General features: G+C 47.6%; 1 pseudogene; it reads right to left on the bottom strand.

Moving 5' to 3' along the window:
• Nucleotides 1–275: 275 nt before the first annotated feature.
• The window catches only part of LOC127783025 (protein CHROMATIN REMODELING 35-like), a 29,384-nt pseudogene continuing 12,013 nt past the window's right edge, over nt 276–17,646 (bottom strand).

Genomic DNA, 17,646 nt, shown 5'->3' on the forward strand with positions numbered 1-17,646 from the left:
CCTCCTATCTCCCATCTCCCCTCTCTTCATCTCTCTCCGCTCTCCTCTCTCCTGATTGGACGGTCAATGGACAGCGGGGAGAGGGCGGTGGCCGGCGGGGAGAAAGGATAACACACGGCAGGCCGTCGGGAGAGGAGCTACGAGGAGAAGGGAACCATCCCGGCGGCGACGGGGCCACCGCGACCTTGGCCGTGGATGACGTCGACATCGACCTCGGCATCCCGGCGGTGGGATGAATGTGTCTCGCCAACACACGCGCGCATCCTCGGAGGGGGTCAGCCGTGCGGGCGGGAGAGGGAGGAGACGGTCGATCTCGCTGGCGGGAGAGGGGAAAGAGGGCGCTGCCTTGCCGGCGAGAGAGGGGGAGAGATAGCCACGAGAAGGCTAGATGGGGGCAGGGTGGTGAGGTGAGCGGTGGTGGTGGCCGCCCCTGTTGCCATGGCGGAGTGGAGGCGGGATGGGACGGGAGCAACTTGGCGAGGTGAACGGTGGTGGTGGCCGCCGTCGCTACCATGGCAGCGAGGAGGCAAGATGGGGGCAAGGGCGGCTCGCCCACCTCCATTTCTACTCTTACGAGACAGAGCAGAGGACAAACCCAATCCCATCCAACCTACCACCTCGCCGCCGTCGCCGCGACAGCCATGGGTGTCCCCACGCTGCTGCTACTCCCCTCCCTCCTCCTCGCCGCGGCCGCCACAGCTACACTGTAGGACCAGCCCGCATTGCTCCTCTCCCGTCGGCCGCCGCGCGCCGTCCCTTCTCCCCGCCGGCCAACGCCCTCTCCTCGCCACCCGTCGGCCATCCCATCCCGGTTAAACCATGCTTGCACACCGAGTGGGTTGGAAGGATCGGGAGAGGAAGAGATAAACACAATGGCTTACCTCTGTGGCAAGGTACCCGAGGACGGCAGCGAGGTAGACGGGGGTGCCAGTGCCGACGCGTTGCACGTGCCGGCCGTTCTCGAGGTAGCGGCTTACGAGGAACTGGAGCCCGGCCTTGACGGAGCGTGGCACCGGCTTCTTCGGCCCACCCAGCTTCCGCCCTATCGAAAGAAGATTTCTGCAATAATAAAAGGGGGTGGTTATCAAGCTAGGAAAGTGGATGGGTTTGGAGACAAGGAATTTTATACAGGTTCAGGCCTTCTTATTCAAGAATTAATACCCTACTCCTGTCCGGGGATGATTCCGCCGAGTATGTTATTGATTGTGTAAACTGGTAAAAAAGAATTGCGCGCCGAGAGGCACACGGACCCCTCCTTATATAGGGGAAGAGGTCCGCTTTACAAGATACAATCCATATCCTAACGGAATATGGGATTATAGATAAAATACAATCGTAACCGACTAAGATCTCGGGTATTTTCTTGACATACAAGTTAGAAACTAACCCGAGTCCTCATAAAGATATTCTATCTATATTCGGTGCCGTATATCCGACTAAATTATAACTGTCATGTAGATATGGGGTATCCATAATCTCCACAGTAGCCCCCGAGACCTTCGCAGTTGACAAAATAGCCTTCTCGAAACAAAAAACAGTAATCCGAGTGCTTCAATTTAACTTGCTCCAGCTTGCTGAGTGCTAAAATCAAAGACTGCGAAGGGCGAAAATAAAACATGGTGCATCGAATAGATGCACCTAATTAGGTGTAGCCCCCAACTATGTGATTAGTTGAAAAACTAAGCATATAGTCAAGAACCGAGTGGTTTTATAGCGAAGCATGCATGGTACTTAATAAAATACCCAGCCGACTGCTTCTCAACTTGAACATATCAAGGATAAAAAATACAAAAAGGGCCAAGTGATGAACACTAAAAAGGTCCAAAAATAGACATATTTGATAGGAATCCGAGTAAGAAGCTCTTAAAATGATCCACCAAACATGATAAAAAATCATGGTAATCAACGAGTCTAATAGCCTAGGCTATGACCCTTACCATAACCAAAATAAGCATATAACATGCTAAAAGAATGACTATTAATAAACCAGTCATCTCAAATCAACCCAAACAGTTTTTGCAGCCTAATGAAGCTTACAAAAACGGTATAACACCTTTCTGTCGGGCACCTTTTGTTTGCATCGTGTTAATTCTAAAGAATTATCAAACCGCATTAAAAGGGATTTTAACAGCATTGGGCCACATCATTGTAAGCACAAATTGCCAAAGCAAAAAGTTCCTAAGTCCCTAAGGATCACAACAGGCCACGCTGGAAATAAAATTGGGCTGAAGTACTGTGCAGGCCCAGGCCTGTTAACACTCCCGATACCCTAATATCACCAAAGTGAAAAACGTCTCTTCGTCTTCCCCGTCGAGACTCTCGCCATTTTCCCCATTTCCTGCTACAGTACAAACTGCGCCGGCCAAACTAGGGTTCATCAATCCGCTCCAATCCATCTTCAAAAACTTCACGAAATTTCTCCCCGCATCCACCGCTCCGATTCCCCATCCCTTTCCAGGCGTATCTCGGACCAAATCAAACCATCCAGTCCACATTCATGGCGAAAGAAAAAGAAAGCTTCGAGAGTCAATGGGCGCCCTTCGATGTGACGGAAAATAATCTGAAGGAGATGGTGGCGCACGGCGTTCTTCCAGCAAAGGAGATCATCGGGTGGCGACCGGCATTCGGCGAAGCATTCCCGACCCCCGATACGCATGAAATCGTGGTATTTGCTCATTTCTTCTATGGCGGTTTCTCCCTTCTAACCTCAAGATTTTTTCGGGGAATTCTGAATTTCTATGGAATCAGCCTGCATCATCTGAACCCAAACTCCATAGTGCATATCGCCAATTTTATTCATGCCTGCGAAGCTTTTCTGGGCATTAGGCCCCATTTTGCCTTGTTCCGCCGCATCTTCTTCCTCAAGCCCCAGCCAAACAAGAGCAAACCGTGCGTTGTTGGGGGCGCTGGTTTTCAACTCAGGGGAACACTAAGCCAAAAATATTTCTCCATGCCCTTCAAGACCTCGAATAAAGGCTGGCACGCCAATTGGTTCTATGTTCAAAATCCTGAACCAGCCTTTCCCGGGTACTCTTGTCTTCCTCCGGTGTACCAAGACACATGGAATTCATTGCCTACAGGGGATGAGGCTGCCCAAGCAGTAGAACTGATGGAGCGCATGATAAAGCTAAAAGAGCAAGGCTTGCAAGGAGAACAAATCACTCGGCACTTTATAAAAAGCCGGTTAGCTCCAATCAAAGAAAGATCCCGCACAGCCTTTGAATTTGACGGCAAACACGATCCAAATCGTGAAGATCCGGACTCTCTTGACTTTAAGGTCATGAAGGAAAGGATGTACAAGATATTCTCAAATGCTATCGTCGTCAACTATTCGCACTTGCTGCCAGTCGTGCCATTCAATGCCTTTAATCCTCCTCCACCGTTATGTAACCAAACACTTCAACTTTTCACAAAATACGGTCTTATTGATTTGGTGAATCAGTTAACAATAAAGGATATCACGCCCAGGAATTTGCTTTGATGAAGTCGGATCCCCCAATCGCTCAACGCCAATCACCTCGCCACCAAACTGGTCAGGGAAGCGGAGGACCAAGAATTCGGTCTGAAACCCAACCAAGTGCTTCTGATCCAGTCGGCCAGTCAGATTCTCGCAAGAGGAAGCTGGTTCTAAGTGACGACGAAGGCGACGATACCGGAAAACTCAGAGATAAAGGGGCGACCGGAAGACCTCCGAAGCCAACTAATCCGAAGAAGAAAACCTCCAGTCGTCCTGTACCAAAAATCAGAAAGTCTTCCAGGTACAAATCATATAACAACCTTCCTTGCATTAATATTCTCCCATCATGAAGATAACACCGATGGCAAAACTTGTAGGAAACCATCTGACATAGATCCTTGTGAGAAAGACTCTGACCCGACTAACATGGAAGCGGATCCCTCAAAAGAAACTGGGCCGACTGCAAAAGATTACCCGAGTGATAATCCGCAGGCCAGCGACAATGTAGAACCCAGCGACGAACCCACGATTTCAAGCCAGTCGGCCGGAGCTGGAGTCGAAGTTAACCAGGAGCCCCCGATTGGAAACCAGTAGGATACAGGGCCAAGCCAAAAAACTCCCGAGGTTGAAGCTCAAACAAACAGTCCTCCCGGAAAGGATGCTGGTAATGATTCAGAAACCAGATCTCCTGTGAAGACACAAGAGTACACAAGAGTCCACTCGTCCCCGACCGGGAATCATCACAGGTAAACACGCTATCTGAAACCATTTCGATCCAACAAACTTTATTTGATTGCTTCATCTTTATTCATGGATACACTATGGCCAATGATTGGTGATGAAGAAGAGATCCTCCGGATACGAGCAGCTAAGGATTCGCGCCCTCCCATTCTGGTCAAGTGGTGGGATGACAACATGCAGCCTCAAGGAATCGTAATAAATAAGCAAAAAGAGGACGAAGAGTTATGCCTACTGAAAAAGGCGCTTGGTCAAGTAACCCGCATTGTAAACGTAAGCTCTTTTGGCGTCTGATCTCAACCATCTCATGTGCTATTTAGTTCGAGCGCTAATTAAACTGTCTTGCAGAGGATTCATCTTAGGAACGAAGCTAAAATGGCAACCTTAGAAAGGTTAGTCCCTCATCTTGGAACCCTCGAAGCCACTAGAAGTCAACTGCACGAAACAAAAGAACTTGCCAGGAAGAATGAACATGATCTGAGGGATCGGATTGCTGAGCTCCAGGAATCCAATTTTGAACTGAGTGGCTCATCAAAAGGTACGTGCAAACTCTGCCCAACTAACTTATGCTGTTATCTTTGTAATCTTGATTAACCAGAGTCAATGTAGTGCAAGCTGCCAAGATATCTCAATTGGAGAAGCAGATTCAAACTCTGGAAAATGATAAGGCAGAACTGGTAAGACAGAGGGACTCAGCTTTAAAGGAGGTTGAAGGTACGAATAATCAATACCTCAAAAGCCATTATCTTCTATATGCTGATTCGTAAATGTGAATCTGTTGATGCAGACCGCAAGATCAAGTCCCAGGCACAGTTTGATGTCTTAGTTGACAAGATCAATAGGCTTGAAGGGGCCAGGGATAAAGTCGCTAATGCCGCTACTCCACTCATCCAAGCCATGTTCTTTAATAACGCCGGTCCGAGTACACTTGATGCTGCCGAAATCTTTGACAAGTTGAGAGTCGCTCCAGATACTTACTTCAAGAACATCAAAGAAGCTGGAAGTATGGGAGCAAGTCTGGCGTTGGCGATGACCAAATCCCTTTATCCAAGAGTTGACATTGATGCCATTGATGGCTTTGCAGACGGGACGAGCGAAGAAGCTGCTCTTGACCTCATCAATGATGCGCAAAAAGCCGCTGACAAGATTGCTGCTGACGTGGTTGAGAGATTTCAAGATGTCGACCTTCGGCCGACTGGGTCTGATAATTCTGATGATGAAAAACTGATACTGATTGATATAACAATGATTTTGATGATTAATGATGATGGAGGCTCAATTTGTACAATACTGATGAATTTATGCTATACTTGGTGTTCCATACTTAGCTTCTGATTTCTTAAAAGCCTTTGTCAAGCCTTATTGAGCCTAAAACCCGCAAAAGCTATTAAAAACCTTCAGTCCTTACTGACTAAGCCGAAAGACCAAACAGGGTAATGATAAATCAAGTAAGCAAATTGAATTGATAAAAATCACACTTCATTATTATCATAGTAGCCCCCCGACTGAAAACTTCAAGGAAAAACTTGAAGTTAGCAGTCGGAGAGGAAAGATACAAGCGAAATGCCTAAGCATAAAATCGATGAAGGTGTTCAATATTCCAAGAATTGTTGATGAGAGTACCATCTTCGCGCTTGAGTCGATAAGAACCTGGCCGAGTGACTTCAGTAATTATGAACGGTCCTTCCCATAAGGGAGATAATTAATGCCGATCCTGTGTGGTTTGAATTTTCCTCAGAACCAGGTCGCCGACTAAAAAGGCTCGCGATCGAACATTCCGATTATGATAACGGTGCAACCCTTGCAAATACCGAGTTGACTGGATTAAAGCTGCTTCACGGGCTTCTTCTAGTCGATTGATGTCGTCAACTCGGCCCTCTTCATAACGCTCCTCGTTGAAGTTCCGAAATCGTAGTGATTCAAATTCCACTTCACTTGGCAACATTGCTTCTGCACCATAAACCAAAAAGAATGGTGACTGGCCGGTAGCCCGACTGGGAGTAGTGCATAAAGACCAAAGTACGGACGACAGCTGATCTACCCACTTGCCAGCATAGGGACGTAGTCGGTCGAAAACTCGTGCTTTTATCCCTTGAAGTACCATGCCATTGGCGCGCTCAACTTGTCCATTACTCATGGGGTGTGCCACGGAGGTATAACAAATTTTAATGCCAAAGTCTTCACAAAAGTCTTTAAATGCTCCGCCAGTGAATTGAGTGCCATTATCAGTGATGATCCGATTAGGTACCCCAAACCGATGCACAATGTTGATGAAAAAATCTCTAACTTTATCTGCTGTGATCGTGATGACCGGTTTAGCCTCAATCCACTTGGAGAATTTGTCGATAGCCACAAAGAGATGCGTGTAACCGCCGACTGCCCTTTTAAACGGGCCGACCATGTCAAGCCCCAAGACCGCAAACGGCCAGGACAACGGGATGGTTTGTTACTCTTAGGCTGGCCGATGAATTTGTCTGGCAAAAAATTGACAACCTTCGCATGTCCGCACAATCTTGTCAGCATCAGACACAGCTGTAGGCCAGAAAATACCTTGCCGGTAAGCTTTGCCGACAATAGCCCGTGCAGTAGCATGATTACCACAAATACCGGAATGTATATCCTTCAACAATTGTCTCCCTTCTTCCAAAGACACACAGCGCTGCAGTATTCCTGATGGACTTTTCTTGTACAACTTAGTCTTATGAATAATGTAAAGTCTGCTGCGCCTGGAAATCCGCTCGGCTTCATTTTTGTCTTGAGGGAGTTCTTGTTTGGTCAAAAATTTTATGAGAGGTTCTCTCCAGTCGGTTTCGATCATGCTTATTCCTTGAGTATCCATGGCTTCAATTGTTTCTTTTCTGGGTACAGTTGGTTCGTAAAGATGTTCGACGAACACATCAGAAGGGGCTGCCTCCCGTTTTGAACCAAAATTGGCCAGTCTGTCGACTGCCTCATTGTTATGTCGGAGGACATGGGTGAGCTCAAGTCCATCGAATTTATCTTCCAACTTACGTACCTCTTGTCGATAAGCAGTCATATTATCATCTAAACAGGACCACTCTTTCATGACTTGATTAACAACCAACTGAGAGTCTCCACGGACGATTAATCGGCGAATGCTTAGAGAGATAGCAATCCTTAATCCGTGGAGTAGCGCCTCATATTCCACCACGTTATGGGACGCAGAAAAATGTATCCACAATACGTAGCTCAATCTTTCTCCAGTCGGGGAGATTAAAACAACCCCAGCTCCAGTGCCTCTAAGCCTCTTCGACCCATCAAAATGCATAGTCCAATATTCCATCTTTTCCTCTGGCATATCTTCTTGGCACTCGGTCCACTCGGCAAGGAAATCAGCTAAAGCTTGTGACTGGATCGAAGTTCGTGGCTTGAACAATATATCCAAAGACATCAATTCTAAGTCCCACTTCGCAATCCGTCCGTTTGCTTCGCGGTTATGAAGTATATCCCCGAGTGGAAACGATGTGACCACCGGGACCGAGTGACTTTGAAAGTAGTGAGATAATTTCCCGACGGTAATTAAGACACCATATAATAACTTTTGAACTTGAGGATATCTTGTCTTGGAGTCGGCTAAAACCTCACTAACGAAATAAATTGGTCGTTGGACTTTTTGAACATGGCCTTCCTCTTCACGCTCGACAACCTGGACCGTGCTCACAACCTGGGAGGTCGCCGACACATATAACAGTAGCGGCTCTTGCGGATGTGGCGAGGCCAAAACAGGTGGAGTGGTGATAAGTTTCTTGAAGTCTTCAAAGGCTTTTTGTGCTTCGGGTCCCCACTGGAAATTGTCAATCTTCTTCAGCAACTTGAAAAAGGGCATCCCCCGCTCGCCGAGTCGTGAGACGAACCGGTTGAGCGCCGCCATGCAACTAGTCAGCTTTTGGACGTCTTTTTGGGAGCTTGGCGGTTTCATGTTGAGGATAGCGTTGATTTTCTCCGGGTTGGCCTGTATGCCTCTTTGAGATATCATAAATCCGAGCAACTTCCCTGACGGTACTCCGAAGATGCATTTTTCAGGGTTTAGTTTCATCCTGAAAGCACGAATGCTTGCAAAAGTTTCTTCTAAATCCGTGATCAGGTCATCCTTCTGCTTGGTCTTGACGACTACATCATCAACATAATCTTCAACATTGCGACCGATCTGAGTTGAAAAACATCTTTGAATCATGCGTTGATAGGTTGCTCCTGCGTTCTTCAATCCAAAGGGCATGGTGATGTAGCAGTAGGCCCCAAAGGGCGTAATAAACGAGGTCTTCAAGCAGTCGGATTCTCTTAGTCGGATCTGATGATATCCCGAGTAGCAGTCCAAGAAACTGAGTAACTCGCAGCCAGCTGTTGAGTCAACCACCTGGTCAATGCGAGGAAACCCAAAAGGGTCTTTAGGGAAAGACTTGTTGAGGTCGGTGTAATCAACACACATGCGCCATTGCCCCGTCTTTTTCCGAACCAGGACTGGGTTAGCCAGCCAGTCGGGATGAAGGACCTCCTTGATGAAGCCCGCTGCTAACAGCTTGATTAATTCCTCCTTGATGGCATCCTTCCTGTCCTGTGCAAAACGGCGGAGTCATTGCTTGATGGGTTTGACGTCTTCCTTAACATGTAAAGAGTGCTCAATCACCTCTCTAGGAATACCCGGCATATCGGATGGTTTCCATGCAAAGATATCTTTATTATTTTGAAGAAAGGTGATGAGAGCGCTTTCCTATTTACAATCTAACTCGGCGCCTATTACAGCAGTTTTGGTAGGATCGGAGGGATCTAGTGAAATCTTCTTAGTTTTGTCGTCGCCTTCTTTGGTCTTTGACAGCTTGGTCGGAGGCACCTCTCCTTCGCTTGCCGTGGTGGCAGCCAGTCGGATCTCTTCGCGAGCGAGAGTGATCTCGTGGGTTTGGACCATCTCGCAACTTTCTTTGTCACATGTGACGGCTTGCTTGATGTCGCTCCGTAGTGATATGACCCCTCGAGGACCAGGCATCTTCATCATCATGTAGGTGTAGTGTGGGACGGCCATGAATTTGGCCAGAGCCGGTCGTCCGAGTATAGCATGGTATGCTGTCTCGAAATCAGCAACTTCGAAACAAACGTTTTCTGTGCGAAAATTCTCCCGAGTGCCGAAGGTAACCGGAAGAGTGATCTGGCCGAGTGGTGTAGCTGACAATCCTGGGATAACACTATGGAAGGGTGCATTACTCGGTTTTAATTCCGTGCGAGGAATCTGCATATCGTCCAGGGTCTTAGCGAAAAGGATGTTGAGTGCACTGCCACCATCGATGAGAGTCCGTCGGAGCTTGACATTGCGAACCACTAGGTCTAGTACCAAAGGGTACCGCCCCGGGTGGACCACTCGGTCGGGATGATCCGAGCGGTCGAACTTAATTGCTATCTCTGACCACCGAAGGTATTGGGGCGTGTTAGGCTGAACCATATTGATCTCCCGTTCTGTTAGCTTCTGCTTTCTCTTAGATTCATAAGCCAGGGGTCCGCCGAAGATGTGATTGAGTTCTTTGCGATGATCTTGAAAACCAGTCGGGGCATCGTCTTCATCATCTTTCTTCTTTGATGTGCCTTGATCTCCGTCTGAGGGCTTACGCGCGTTCTTGACATATTGCTCTGCAAACTGTTTGTAGACGAAGCAATCTTTGGCCACGTGGTTGGAGTTGGGATGATGCGGACATTGGGAGTTCATTATCTTGTCGAAGGTGTTGACGCGGGAACGTTGTCGGGAAGACGGAGAGGTCGTCGCCACAAGTTCTTCGGGCTTACGCTTGCGATCCTTGTGGTTATTACTTCCACTCCCTCCTGTGGTTGGCGTATCCTTCTTTGGCTTCCAAGTGGTGCCCGACTGCTTGGACGCCGTGATAGCATCTTCGGCTTTGGCATACTCATTGGCTTTTTCAAACATCTGCTTGACCGTCTTGGGAGGTTTGCGTCCGAACTTGCCGACTAGGTCCTCGTGGCGAATGCCTTTAGTAAAGGCGGCAATGATGACGTCGTCAGTGATGTCGGAGATCTTGTTGCGTTGCTCAGAGAAGCGTCGAATGTAATCTCGAAGAGACTCTCCAAACTTCTGAATGATGTTGTAGAGATCGAAGTGTGTACCAGGCCGTTCAAAAGTGCCTTGGAAGTTGGCGATGAAGTGGTCGCGTAGCTCTGCCCATGATCCGATCGTGCCGCGGGGTAGCCCGTGGAGCCATGACCGGGCGGAATCCGCTAGGGCCACAGGTAGATAATTCGCCATGGCTTTGTTGTCTCCTCCTGTTGCGCGGATTGCGAGACCATAGACGGTGAGCCAAGACTCGGGGTTGGTGGTGCCGTCATATTTCTCGATTCCAGTCGGCATAAAGCCGGCTAGCCAATCCACTCGACGCAGATTGCTTGTGAAGGCAGCAACTCCGTCCACATCGTCGTCGTAGCGATCCGGTGAATGATGGCCTCTTGTTGCATGGCGCTGGTTGATGGTGTCGCGAAGATCGATGGGCGCCTTCAATGTGGGGAGTGTGGTCGTTCAACTCGACACTCCCTATATCGTTCGGGAGGTGAACGAACAGACCGTTCATCATGTCCCCTGCTCCTGCGACTAGATCCGGCGCCGGCAATGCTGAGGCTTGGCTGGTGATAGTCTTGAGATCGAAGATGAGGGACTCGGCTACCAGTCGGGGTGCGGGTGCTTGCGGAGTTGGCTGGAACCGTGGCAGCGATCATGGTCTTCGTCTGGTTCAAGATGTTGACAACATGATCAGCTTGGTTGAGTGCGTCTTCCTTGAGGAGGGTGTCGAGGAGAGTGATTGTTGCAACCGTGTTCTGCTTGGGGTGCGAAAGACCGCTGTTCCATCGACGTCTTGTTGCCTAATGAGCTCTCTCGCTCGCCGCCCAGATTCCAAGGCGCGTTGCCGTCGATCTTCAGCCTCCTTTGCAATCCGTTCGTGATCTTGTTGCTCACGCTGTAGTCGTTCTCGCTCCTGTTGCTGTCGCTCTTCCTCCAGTCGGCAATGTTCAGCTTCTTGCCGTTCGCGATCTTGGCCCGCTTCTCGGGCTCGGCGCTGTTCCTCCGTTTCGTTGTCAGCCATGAATACGCCGAAAAAGAGGGGCGTGTAGTTGTCCTCATAGCTGTCGTCGAAGTTGTCGGGGTCGCCGTAGTCGAGGATCTCGGTTGGTCGAGAACTGACGCCGGGGGAGCTGAGGTAGCCATCCAATTCTTCCGTCGAGACTGTCCCAAGAGGTTGGAGTATAACACCAACCTCCCTGGATCTAGATTGGATCGGGGCCGAAGCCGGAGCTCGCCTAGATCTTCGAGTGGGAGATGTCTTGGCTGTGAAGACAGCGGCCAAATCATCAGGAAGTTTCATCAGGATTGAGGGATAGGACCCGTCATCTTGATCTGGTCGCGGAGGAGTAGATTGGATCTCGTCCGAGTGGTTTGAAGCCGACTCGGGAGAGATGATCTTGGAGTAGGCCTCGGCCGAGTTCGGAATACCGAACGGCACGGGGACCTGGTCTTTCCCCGACTGGTTCGAATCCGAGTCAAGGAGAGAGATCTTGCCGAAGTCGTTGGTGATGAAGTTGAGGCTGCTGAACCGGAACGCCTGCCCGGGAGGGAAGGCGAAATCGTCGATGCCAGAAACAGAACCCATCGCACTTAGTCGGCAAAAACTTGACGCTACCCCTACCTAGCGCGCCAACTGTCGAAACAAGATTTCGACAATAATAAAAGGGGGTGGTTATCAAGCTATGAAAGTGGATGGGTTTGGAGACAAGGAATTTTATACAGGTTCAGGCCTTTTTATTCAAGAAGTAATACCCTACTTTTGTCCGGGGATGATTCCGCCGAGTGTGTTATTGATTGTGTAAACTGGTAAAAAAGAATCGCGCCCCGAGAGGCACACGGACCCCTCCTTATATAGGGAAAGAGGTCCGCTTTACAAGATACAATCCATATCCTAACGGAATATGGGATTATAGATAAAATACAATTGTAACCGACTAAGATCTCGGGTATTTTCTTGACATACAAGTTAGAAACTAACCCGAGTCCTCATAAAGATATTCTATCTATATTCGGTGCCGTATATCCGACTAAATTATAACTGCCATGTAGATATGGGGTATCCATAATCTCCACACGCCCCACTGCCTTCTTCGCTGCCGACGCCAACGTCCATCTCTGGGAAACTCGAAGGTGAAATCGGGGGGATTTTAAGCGATTTCTGACCCCGTCTCCCACTGCCTCCATCCTCGCCGCGTGGAGGAAATGTGGCGGCGCCACTACCCTAGCCAGTGGTCACCCGCTTCGACGCCGCCGCTACCGCCGACAGGCCCTTGCCAACCCTGTCGTCCCCCGCTCCCGCCCGGTTCCTCGGAGAAAATGAGAGGATTGGAAGAGAGGAGAAGAGGGTGAGGTGGAGGAAGTGGGACCCACTAACATGTGAGTCCCCCCTTTTTTAACTGACATATGGGTCCTGCATATTTTGCTTTATTTTTTAGTTTCTAATTTTTGTTCTTTTTTTATCAAACTACCACGTAAGCACCACGTCAATGCCACGTGAGACGAAGACCTAGTCAAAGGTCCTGGCATTGCGAGTCTTAAAGCATCTTTCATGGGAGCCAGAATTGAAACTAGAATGGTCGACACAAAAACCAGGTACTGCAACAAAGGAGATAAAAGAGATGCACAAATGCACGACGGATAACCTACATTCCGTTACGCGCAGAAAGAAACTATCTTTACCCTATCAAAAAGGGCAAATTTGAAGACCAATTGAAGTGCACAAAAGACAGGTAAGGAAACAGTGGCATTATTTAAGTTGTTAGCAGGAACGGCAGAAACCATAGTTATTAGTCCTGGAGATCTTCAGAAGGAAATAAGACTAGGATCAGCTCGCGAACCGCTGCGCCAAGCTGGCACATGTTAACAAAGCGGACAGTGGTTCAAATAGGTAGGGAAACGACCGAGGTTAACGATAAATCCTAGCATGAACGGAACTCCGGCATTAGAAGGGGCTACTGTAACATCCTGAAGGAAGAAAAATGATGAAGGTTAACGAAAAAGCTGATGGTCATACAATCAGAACAGAATAAGGGGCAAAGATTTTGTAACGTGAAGAATGATTCACGAGAAATCCCCTTACTTCTCAGCGATGATCACCCAGAAAGATCAGCATTGCATTATGTACATGGTGTACAGCAGCCACATATAACTTGTTACCTACAAGACAATTTTGGATAAGACAGAGAGAGCATCTCCAGGGTTTAACTTGCACATGCGCACGGGGAGAAAGAGATAGCTGACCTTCTATACAAAGCCTTGATATCCTGGCGAATAGCATTAGCCTCCAATAGTTCATCTTCAGAGTCATCAATATCAACTTGATTCAGTTTGAAGTCTTCAGTAGTGCAGAGCTCACTCCATTCAAACCATAGCTTTGGGATAACTTCTTTCTTGAATGCAGTTTCATGGAACTTCACCTCTGGAGAATCAGCAGCAACAAGCCTGTACACAAACACTTTCTTCTGCTGTCCGGGCCTGAATGCACGTCCGATTGCTTGACGGGTGACAGATGGGTTCAAATGAACATCTAGAATGATGACTCGAGATGCACCAACAAGGGAGATTCCCTCTCCACAGGCCTTGATGGAACCAAACAAAACTTTTGCATCGGCAGAGTTGTTAAACTGATCCATCGCCACTTCTCTGTCGTCTGCACTAGTATCACCAGATATCATGAAAATCTCCTTCCCTACATGCCAGCCCAGCCTCTTAACCAACAACCTTTCCAAAAATTTCATGGGAAGTATATATTGACTGAAGGCAAGCAACTTCTCTCCTGCAGAGTTAGCAAGAGACATAATGTTAAAGAAAAACTTGGCTTTCACCCCATCTTTAATGATGATAGACTCAATCAAGCTGTCAACAGTGGCATCTGTCAAGTTGCTCGCCCTATCTGCAGCATCACCCTCTGAAATTTCTGACAGGCAGGGATGAATGTACAATGCAGTCCCCACTGCACTTCTTTTGAACTTTTCATAAGCTTCTATCTTGTGTCTTGTGAATGTTGAGAATATAGGCATATAATGATTTAATATATTCCATAAATAAATCATGACATTACAGATATATACTAGCATTAACGCATCATTAGATCTACACATGTAAACTAAGCAGTAAAACATAAACAGATCAAATATGCGCAACATGTCGAACACGTACCGAGGTGGCGGAAAGACCGGTTGCTCGGCAAGAACTACTTGTGGTTGCGAGCGTCGACGAAGGCGCGCAGCACGCGAGCGGAGAGGAAGGCGAGCCATCACGGTTGAACAGGGAGCAGTCGCGCGAAGCGCTTCCCAAAAACTTTATTGCCGCCTTTTCCCGGTGCAGGACGTCGAAGGCAGAGGTTCCGGAGATCTGCTCTCCCGATCGCCAGTGCACGCTGGCGAGTGGGATGGAGTAGTCCACGAGCGACGGCGCAACACAGAGGAGGAGGCAAACCCTAGATTGATTTCGCGTGTGTTGCGTGAAGGCGGTGGCACGGTTTATATAGAGATAGGTCGCTTGATCAGGGCGCCCACACGATCTCCACTCTGCGTAACCGAGCCGGATAAGTCGCGCGTAACTTATCCGGACTCCACGCCGTTTTCACGCACCGGATTTTTCGGAATGTTTTCAACAACAAAACAAATCCGAATTTTCCTGCAGCAAAACAAAACTGCAAAAGGAGGCTGCATCTGCGCAAGGGTGAGGAGCCAATTTTTCGGACCATTCGACGCATACGTCGTGCACGCGCGCCGCCTGCCCTGCCCTGCCAGGCCAGGCGAGCGCGCGCGTGTGTTCCCCCTCTTTTCTCCACCACACATGCTTGAAGTGGCTAGGAGGGCATCCTCCCTTTTAAGGAGGTCCCCCTCTCCTAGAATAAGTAAGGTGGTACTAAACTTCACATGCATGCCACCCCATGAGGTGGGCTTTTGTGATTTTCCAAAGAATTAATCTTCGAATGGGCCTTAGCCCATCTATTAATTCCAATAATCCCCCACCAAATCTCAACATCCCACTGAGATTTTCCTTTTCCAATGTACTGTTTATATACCAGCGGTTCGATGGAGACCGATTAAGGTTGAACATGCACCTAGAACTCCAAGCTACACTTACTCACAACTTGAACAATGGACTACGCCTTGAATTGCAAGTCTTGTGCAAGCAAGTTTCACTCAGAGTCTTATCTGGTACTAGACCGTCTGTAGACTACTCCTCGGGTGGAGCGTATAAGTCATACTCCTAGGTCTTTAGTAAGCTTCCTGGAAGATTCACCCAAAATCTTCATAGACTGCGACCAACAGTCAAGCTTACAAAGGTAAGTTCTTTCAAGAATGCTCTGCAGGACAGCATCTTCGCTAATTAAAGCCAACAGAACTCATTAAGGCATAGCCAACCTGCCTTGCAGCTCACGAGAGTACATACATCTTCACTTAGAAAGGGTATAGATTGGTACTGTCCTCTAGTTTACTAATGGTTTGTTCTTCCCAGGTTCTAATTCACGGGATCTCCGATCACATAGATTAGGTTACCACCATAGTATAACTCACATGGGTCTCAAACCCATCTCCTTCGATGCATTATCTATCATATTTCGTGATAGTCCCTTCGTGAAGGGATTTGCCAGGTTTCTAGCTGTTTGGATGTAATCCAACGTTATAACTCCGGAGTTTCTCAATTTCCTGACAGACTTCAATCGTCTTTTCACATGTCTAGACGATTTCATATTATCCTTAGAACTATTCACTTTGACAATTACCGTTTGATTGTCACAGTTTATAAGGATAGCCGGCACCGGTTTTTCAACAATAGGCAGATCTATTAATAGATCACGCAGCCATTTTGCCTCAACAGTAGCAGTATCCAGTGCCGTCAGTTCTGCTTCCATGGTTGACCTTGTCAAAATAGTCTGTTTGCAAGACCAACACGAAACAGCACCACCACCCAGTGTGAAGACATATCCACTAGTGGCTTTGATCTCATCCACATCAGAGATCCAGTTAGAACCACTATATTCCTCCAGTACCGCAAGATACCCAGAATAGTGAAGCCCCAATTCCATAGTACCTTTCAGATAGCGCATTACTCGCTCAAGCGCACACCAGTGATCATCTCCCGGATTAGAGGTAAACTGGCTCAACTTGCTCACAGCAAAGGAGATATTAGGCCTAGTTGCACTAGCTAGGTACATCAGCGAGCCAATGATTTGGGAGTATTCCAGTTGATTCCTTGCAATTCTCTTGTTCTTGCGAAGCAACAAGCTAGGATCATAAGGTGTTGGAGAAGGCTTACTATCAATGTAGTCAAAGCGATTCAAGATCTTCTCCACATAATGGGACTGCAAGAGTGTAATCCCATTCTCACCTCTAATTAGCTTAATGTTTAAGATAACATCAGCTACTCCCAAATCCATCATATCAAAATTTTGAGACAAGAATGATTTAACCTCATTTATCACCTCAAGGTTTGTCCTAAATATCAGTATGTCATCAACATACAAGCACAGAATAACTCCCTCACCCCCACCATAGCGATAGTACACACATTTATCTGCCTCATTGACTGTAAAGCCTGCAGATGTCAATGTTTTGTCAAATTTCTCATGCCATTGCTTAGGAGCTTGTTTCAGACCATACAAAGACTTCAACAATTTGCACACTTTGTCTTCTTGACCTTCAACTACAAACCCATCAGGTTGATCCATATAGATCTCCTCATCCAGCTCTCCATTAAGAAAAGTTGTCTTAACGTCCATTTGATGAATGAGAAGACCATGTGAGGCTGCTAGGGAAAGTAGCACACGAATTGTGGTCAATCTAGCAACAGGTGAGTAAGTGTCAAAGAAATCTTCGCCTTCTTTCTGAGTATAGCCCTTAGCAACAAGCCGAGCCTTGTACTTTTCAATAGTACCGTTAGGCCTGAGCTTCTTCTTGAACACCCACTTGCACCCCACAGGTTTACACCCATAGGGTCGCTCTGTCACCTCCCAAGTCCCGTTAGCGATAATGGAATCCATTTCACTACGGACATCCTCCTTCCAGTAGTTTGCATCGGGAGATGCGTATGCTTCTGAAATTGACTTAGGAGTGTCATCCACGAGGTACACAGTGAAATCATCACCAAAAGACTTAGTCGTCCTTTGTCTTTTGCTCCTTTGAGGAGCTTCACTGTCATCCTCCTCAGTAACATGTTCATGTGTATGTTCAGTTTGTTCTGGTGGTGTGATTGAACTGGGAATTATTTCAGAGGGTTGGCTAGAACTACTATGTGTATCCTTCATTGGGAAAAAGCTCTCAAAGAAGGTAGCATCACGAGACTCCATAATTGTACCAACATGCATGTTAGGTACCTCAGATTTGACTATTAAAAATCTATAGGCAATGTTGTGGTGAGCATATCC

This window comes from Oryza glaberrima, chromosome 8 (assembly GCF_000147395.1).
Source record: "Oryza glaberrima chromosome 8, OglaRS2, whole genome shotgun sequence".
In the NCBI taxonomy this organism is placed as follows: domain Eukaryota; kingdom Viridiplantae; phylum Streptophyta; class Magnoliopsida; order Poales; family Poaceae; genus Oryza; species Oryza glaberrima.